The following is an 8279-nucleotide window of genomic DNA, read 5'->3' as shown; positions in this document are numbered from 1 at the left end:
CTCCGTGGGATTCGACCCTTACTCACGTAAGGTATTACTTGGACGACCCAGTGCACTTGCTAGTTAGTTGTATCGAAGTTGTGACAATTATGAATTAAGATCAAAGCACCAAGCTTTGGAGCCATTACCAAGGATTGTTCGAGCCTGGACATCACAATTTCGTGCACCAAGTTTTTGGCGCCGTTGCCGGGGACTTAATTGTTCCTGTTTGGCGCCAAGAATCGTCTGAGATCCCAATCCCGGCAACAACACCAAGTTTTTGGCGCCGTTGCCGGGGATTGTTTGAGTTTTTGGCAAGCTTTTGGTCCGGTAACATCAGTGCCAGATTCCCTTTTGATCCGGCAACAGCACCAAGTTTTTGGCGCTGTTGCCGGGGATTGTTTGAGTTTGGACAACTGACGGTTCATCCTGTTGCTCAGATTAGGTAATTTTCTTTTTATTTTCTTTTCAAAAATCTTTCAAAAAAATTTTCAAAAATCTCTCATCTGTTTTCGAAATAAATAAAAATGTTTTCAAAAATAAATTATTCTATGGCTTCAGAATTTTTAAGAATGAATTCTAGTGTTTCATGAAGCATGTTGAAGCCTGGCTGGCTGTAAAGCCATGTCTAAATTCATTTGGACTGAGGCTTACAATTTGTTATCAAGAGCAAGCTAGTTGTTGCTAATCCACCTGCTACTGTTCCTGATCTACATGCTAAAGCTTGGCTGGCCATTGGCCATGTCTAGTGTTTTGGACTGGAGCTTTCATTGAAAGCTTGGCTGGCTAGTGAGCCATGTCTAATTCCTGGACTGAAGCTTTAGACTAAGAATGCAAGATTCCTGGAATTCATGTTAAAAATTTTGGAATCCTTATTTTTTTTCTTTTTCAATTAATTTTCGAAAAAAATACAAAAAAATTTAGAAAATCATAAAAATCAAAAATATTTTTCTGTTTCTTGTTTGAGTCTTGAGTCATATCATAAGTTTGGTGTCACTTGCATATGCATCTTGCATTTTTTCGAAAATATCATGCATTCATAGTGTTCTTCATGATCTTCAAGTTGTTCTTGGTAAGTCTTCTTGTTTGATCTTGATGTTTTCATGTTTTGTGTCTTTTCTTGTTTTCCATGTGCATTTTTCGTTTCTTAGAGTCTAAACATGAAAGATTTCTAAGTTTGGTGTCTTACATGTTTTCTTTGCATTAAAAATTTTTCAAAAATATGTTCTTGATGTTTATCTTGACATTCATAGTGTTCTTGGTGTTCATCTTGACATTCATAGCATTCTTGCATGCATTGATTGTTTTGATCTAAAAATTTTATGCATTGCATCTTTTTAAGTGTTTTTCTCTTGCATCATAAAAATTCAAAAAAATCAAAAAAATATCTTTCCCTTTTTCTCTCATCAAATTCGAAAATTGAGTTGACTTTTTCAAAAATTTTTAAAAATCAAGTTGTTTCTCATGAGTCAAATCAAATTTTCAATTTGAAAATCTTATCTTTTTCAAAATCTTTTTCAAAAATCAAATCTTTTTCAAAATTATTAGTTATTTTCGAAAATTTCAAAAAATATTTTTCAAAAATCTTTTTCTTATTTTTATACCAAATTTTCGAAAATAACATAATCAATTAATGTTTTGATTAAAAAATTTGAAGTTTGTTACTTGCTTGTTAAGAAAGATTCAAACTTTGAGTTCTAGAATCATATCTTGTGATTTCTTGTGAATCAAGTCATTAATTGAGATTTTAAAAATCAAATCCTTTTCAAAAAATAATTCCTACCATATCTTTTCAAAAATATCTTCTTATCTTATCTTTTTCAAAAATATCTTTTCAAAATATCTTTTCTAACTTCCTAACTTCTTATCTTTTCAAAATTTGTTTCAACTAACTAACTAACTTTTTGTTTGTTTCTTAACTTTTTCAAAACCACCTAACTAATTCTCTCTTTCTAATTTTCGAAAATATCTCCCCCTTTTTTCAAAAAATTTCTTTTTAATTAACTAATTATTTTTTTATTTTTGATTTCAAAAATTTTCGAAAAAAAATACTAAACATTTTTCAAAAACTATTTTCAAAAATCACTAACTCTTTTTCAAAATAATTTTCGAAAATTTTCCCTTCCCCCATCTTACTCTATTTATTCATTCATATCCTAACATCTCATCTCACCTCTCTTCCATCCTCACAGTTGTGTTTCTTCCATTATATTACATTCTTTGTCTCCCCCTCTTCTTCCACTCACCCAGGGATCCCTATACTGTGGTATAAAGGATCTCCATTATTATTATTACTTTTCTGTGCCTTCTTCTTTGTCATATGAGCAGGAGCAAGGATAAGAACATTCTTGTGGAAGCAGATCCAGAACCTGAAAGGACTCTGAAGAGAAAATTAAGAGAAGCTAAAATACAACAATCCAGAGATAACCTTTCAGAAATTTTCGAACAGGCAGAGGAGATGGCAGCCGAAAATAATAATAATGCAAGGAGGATGCTTGGTGACTTTACTGCACCTAATTCCAATTTACATGGAAGAAGCATCTCCATTCCTGCCATTGGAGCAAACAAATTTGAGCTGAAACCTCAATTAGTTTCTCTGATGCAGCAGAACTGCAAGTTTCATGGACTTCCATCTGAAGATCCTTTTCAGTTCTTAACTGAATTCTTGCAGATATGTGATACTGTTAAGACTAATGGAGTAGATCCTGAAGTCTACAGGCTCATGCTTTTCCCTTTTGCTGTAAGAGACAGAGCTAGATTATGGTTGGATTCTCAACCCAAAGACAGCCTGAACTCTTGGGATAAGCTGGTCACGACTTTCTTAGCCAAGTACTTTCCTCCTCAAAAGCTGAGCAAGCTTAGAGCTGATGTTCAAACCTTCAGACAGAAAGAAGGTGAATCCCTCTATGAAGCTTGGGAAAGATACAAACAGTTGACCAAAAAGTGTCCTTCTGACATGCTTTCAGAATGGACCATCCTGGATATATTCTATGATGGTTTATCTGAGCTATCAAAGATGTCACTGGACACTTCTGCAGGTGGATCCATTCACCTAAAGAAAACGCCTGCAGAAGCTCAAGAACTCATTGACATGGTTGCTAATAACCAGTTCATGTACACTTCTGAAAGGAATCCTGTGAGTAATGGGACGCCTATGAAGAAGGGAGTTCTTGAAGTTGATACTCTGAATGCCATATTGGCTCAGAATAAAATATTGACCCAGCAAGTCAATATGATTTCTCAGAGTCTGCATGGAATACAAGCTGCATCCAACAGTACTCAAGAGGCATCTTCTGAAGAAGAAGCTTATGATCCTGAGAACCCTGCAATAGCAGAGGTAAATTACTTAGGTGAACCTTATGGAAACACCTATAACTCAACATGGAGAAATCATCCAAATTTCTCATGGAAGGATCAAAAGCCCCAACAAGGCTTTAATAACGGTGGAAGAAACAGGTTTAGCAACAGCAAGCCTTTTCCATCATCAACTCAGCAACAGACAGAGAACTCTGAACAAAATGCTTCTAATTTAGCAAATCTAGTCTCTGATCTATCTAAGGCCACTGTAAGTTTCATGAATGAAACAAGGTCTTCCATTAGAAATTTGGAAGCACAAGTGGGCCAGCTGAGTAAAAGGATCACTGATATCCCTCCTAGTACTCTCCCAAGCAATACAGAAGAGAACCCAAAAGGAGAGTGCAAGGCCATTGACATAAGCGCCATGGCCGAACCTGCAAAGGAAGGAGAGGACGCAAATCTCAAGGAGGAAGACCTCCTGGGACGTCCAGTGGTCAATAAGGAGCTTCCCTCTGAGGAACCAAAGGACTCTGGGGTCCATCTAGAGACCATAGAGATCCCATTGAACCTCCTTATGCCCTTCATGAGCTCTGATGAGTATTCCTCTTCTGAAGAGAATGAGGATGTTACTGAAGAGCAAACTGCCAAGTTTCTTGGTGCAATCATGAAGCTAAATGCCAAATTATTTGGCATTGATACTTGGGAAGTTGAACCTCCCTTGTTCATCAATGAACTAAGTGATCTGGATCAACTGACATTGCCTCAGAAGAGACAGGATCCTGGAAAGTTCATAATACCCTGTACCATAGGCACCATGATCTTTAAGGCTCTGTGTGACCTTGGTTCAGGGATAAACCTCATGCCCCTCTCTGTAATAGAGAAACTGGGAATCTATGGGGTGCAAGCTGCTAAAATCTCACTGGAGATGGCAGACAGCTCAAGAAAACAGGCTTATGGACAAGTAGAAGATGTATTAGTAAAGGTTGAGGGCCTTTACATACCTACTGATTTCATAGTCCTGGATACTGGAAAGGAAGAGGATGAATCCATCATCCTAGGAAGACCTTTCCTGGCCACAGCAAGAGCTGTGATTGATGTTGACAGAGGTGAAATAGTCCTTCAATGGAATGAGAACTCCCTTTTGTTTAAAACTCAAGGATCTCCCTCTGCAACCATGGAGAGGAAGCAGGAAAAGCTTCTCTCAAAGCAGAGTCAACCAGAGCCCCCACAGTCAAACTCTAAGTTTGGTGTTGGAGAGTCTCAACAAAGCTCTGCACATCTGTGAGGCTCCATGAGAGCCCACTGTCAAGCTATTGACATTAAAGAAGCGCTTGTTGGGAGGCAACCCAATGTTTATCTAATTCTTATTTTTATTGTTTTTCATGTTTTCTTAGGTTCATGATCATGTGGAGTCACAAAATAAATATAAAAATTGAAAACGGAATCAAAAACAGCAGAAGAAAAATCACACCCTGGAGGAGCATCTGTCTGGCGTTCAGCGCCAGAACAGAGCATGGTTCTGGCGCTGAACGCCCAAAATGGGCAGCTTCTGGGCGCTGAACGCCAGAACAGGCATGGTTCTGGCGTTCAATGCCAGAAATGGCACACAGATGGGCATTGAACGCCCAAAATGGCCACCAACCTGGCGCTGAACGCCCAGAGTTGGGTACAAGGGCATTCTTACATGCCTAATGGGTGCAGGGATGTAAATCCTTGAACACCTCAGGATCTGTGGACCCCACAGGATCCACTCAGGATCTGTGGACCCCACAGGATCCACTCAGGATCCCCAACTACCTCCACTCACTTCTTCTCACCACTCTCTTTCACACAACCCCATAAACACTCTTCCCTAAAAACCCCTCACCAATCACCTCAATCTCTCTTCCCCACTAAACCTTCACCACTCACATCCATCCACTCTTCCCAATAAACCTACCTCATAAACTCCACCTACCTTCAAAATTCAAAACCAATTTCCCACCCAAACCCACCCATATGGCCGAAACAATACCCCACCTCCCTACCCTATATAAAGCCCTCCATTCTTCTTCAAATTCACACAACACACCCCTCTACACTCCTCTTGGCCGAAACCACATTTCCCTCTCCCTCTCCATATTTCTTCTTCTTCTTCTTCTATTCTTTTGATTATTGCTCGAGGGCGAGCAATATTCTAAGTTTGGTGTGGTAAAAGCATAGCTTTTTTGTTTTTCCATTACCATTGATGGCATCTAAGACCGGAGAATCCTCTAGAAGAGGGAAAGGGAAGACAAAAGCTTCCACATCCGAGTCATGGGAGATGGAAAGGTTCATCTCCAAAGCCCATCAAGACCACTTCTATGATGTTGTGGCCAAGAAAAAGGTGATCCCTGAGGTCCCTTTTAAACTCAAAAGAAATGAGTATCCGGAGATCCGACATGAAATTCAAAGAAGAGGTTGGGAAGTTCTAACAAATCCCATCCAACAAGTCGGCATCCTAATGGTTCAAGAGTTCTATGCCAATGCATGGATCACCAAGAACCATGATCAAAGTAAGAACCCGGATCCAAAGAACTATGTTACAATGGTTCGGGGGAAATACTTAGATTTTAGTCCGGAGAATGTGAGGTTGGCGTTCAACTTGCCATACATGGAAGAGAACGCACGCCCCTACACAAGGAGAGTCAACTTTGATCAAAGGTTAGACCAAGTCCTTATGGACATATGTGTAGAAGGAGCTCAATGGAAGATTGACTCCAAAGGCAAGCCGGTTCAACTAAGAAGATTGGACCTCAAGCCTGTAGCTAGAGGATGGTTGGAGTTTATTCAATGCTCAATCATTCTCACTAGCAACCGGTCTGAAGTTACTATAGACCGGGCCATCATGATCCATAGCATCATGATTGGAGAAGAGGTGGAAGTTCATGAGATTATGCCTCAAGAACTCTACAAGGTGGCTGACAAGTCCTCCACCATGGCAAGGTTAGCCTTTCCTCACCTCATTTGCCACCTATGCAATTCAGCTGGGATTGACATAGAGGGAGATATCCTCATTAAAGAGGAAAAGCCCATCACTAAGAAAAAGATGGAGAGAGCAAGAGAGCCCAGTCATGGAGCTCAAGAGGCGCAAGAAGCTCATCACCATGAGATTTCGGAAATGCCTCAAATGCACTTTCCTCCACAAAACTATTGGGAGCACATCAACACCTCCCTAGAAGAATTGAGTTCCAATATGGGACAACTAAGGGTGGAACATCAAGAGCACTCCATCATGCTTCATGAAATAAGAGAAGATCAAAAAGCAATGAAGGAGGAGCAACAAAGACAAGGAAGAGACATAGAAGAGCTCAAGGACATCATTGGTTCCTCAAGAAGGAAACGCCACCATCACTAAGGTGGATTCATTCCTTGTTCTTCTTTCTTCTGTTTTTCGTTTTCTATGTTATGTGCTTATCTATGTTTGTGTCTTCATTACATGATCATTAGTAGTAGTAACTATGTCTTAAAGTTATGAATGTCCTATGAATCCATCACCTCTCTTAAATGAAAAAAAATGTTTTAATTCAAAAGAATAAGAAGTACATGAGTTTCGAATTTATCCTTGAACTTAGTTTAATTATATTGATGTGGTGACAATGCTTCTTGTTTTCTGAATGTATGCTTGAACAGTGCATATGTCTTTTGAAGTTGTTGTTTAAGAATGTTAAATATGTTGACTCTTGAAAGAATGATGACTAGGAGACATGTTATTTGATAATCTGAAAAATCATAAAAATGATTCTTGAAGCAAGAAAAAGCAGCAAAGAACAAAGCTTGCAGAAAAAAAAAAAAGAAAAAAAAAGGGGGCGAAAAAAAAAATAGAAAAAAAAATAGAAAGAAAAAGAAAACGCAAGCAGAAAAAGCCAATAACCCTTAAAACCAAAAGGCAAGGGAAATAAAAAGGATCCCAAGGCTTTGAGCATCAGTGGATAGGAGGGCCTAAAGGAATAAAATCCTGGTCTAAGCGGCTAAACCAAGCTGTCCCTAACCATGTGCTTGTGGCGTGTAGGTGTCAAGTGAAAACTTGAGACTGAGCGGTTAAAGTCAAGGTCCAAAGCAAAAACAAAGAGTGTGCTTAAGAACCCTGGACACCTCTAATTGGGGACTTTAGCAAAGCTGAGTCACAATCTGAAAAGGTTCACCCAATTATGTGTCTGTGGCATTTATGTATCCGGTGGTAATACTGGAAAACAAAGTGCTTAGGGCCACAGCCAAGACTCATAAAGAAGCTGTGTTCAAGAATTATCATACTGAACTAGGAGAGTCAATAACACTATTCGAAATCTGAAGTTCCTATAGATGCCAATCATTCTGAACCTCAATGGATAAAGTGAGATGCCAAAACTATTCAAGAGGCAAAAAGCTATAAGTCCCGCTCATATGATTGAAGCTCTGTTTCATTGATAGTTTGGAATTTGTAGTATATTCTCTTCTTTTTATCCTATTTGATTTTCAATTGCTTGGGGACAAGCAACAATTTAAGTTTGGTGTTGTGATGAGCGGATAATTTATACGCTTTTTGGCATTGTTTTTAGTATGTTTTTAGTAGGATCTAGTTACTTTTAGGGATGTTTTCATTAGTTTTTATGTTAAATTCACATTTCTGGACTTTACTATGAGTTTGTGTGTTTTTCTGTGATTTCAGGTATTTTCTGGCTGAAATTGAGGGACTTGAGCAAAAATCTGATTCAGAGGTTGAAGAAGGACTGCTGATGCTGTTGGATTCTGACCTCCCTGCACTCAAAGTAAATTTTCTGGAGCTACAGAACTCGAAATGGCGCGCTTCCAATTGCGTTGGAAAGTAGACATCCAGGGCTTTCCAGAAATATATAATAGTCCATACTTTGGCCAAGAATTGATGACGTAAACTGGCGTTCAACGCCAGCCTTCTGCCCAAATCTGGCGTCCAGCGCCAGAAAAGGATCCAAAACCAGAGTTGAACGCCCAAACTGGCACAGAAACTGGCGTTCAACTCCACAAAT

The 8279-nt window shown here is 39.0% G+C and overlaps 1 non-coding gene across 1 annotated transcript; it reads right to left on the bottom strand.

The window, feature by feature from the left end:
* Nucleotides 1–2833: 2833 nt before the first annotated feature.
* LOC148574580 (small nucleolar RNA R71) lies at nt 2834–2941 on the bottom strand. Its single transcript, XR_015905707.1, has one exon. It is a non-coding gene; the product is annotated as a small nucleolar RNA R71 (small nucleolar RNA).
* Between the last annotated feature and the right edge of the window lie 5338 nt (nt 2942–8279).

This window comes from Arachis ipaensis, chromosome B2 (genome assembly GCF_059453495.1).
Source record: "Arachis ipaensis isolate K30076 ecotype BB chromosome B2, ASM5945349v1, whole genome shotgun sequence".
In the NCBI taxonomy this organism is placed as follows: domain Eukaryota; kingdom Viridiplantae; phylum Streptophyta; class Magnoliopsida; order Fabales; family Fabaceae; genus Arachis; species Arachis ipaensis.
This window is presented reverse-complemented; position numbering and strand designations above follow the sequence as displayed.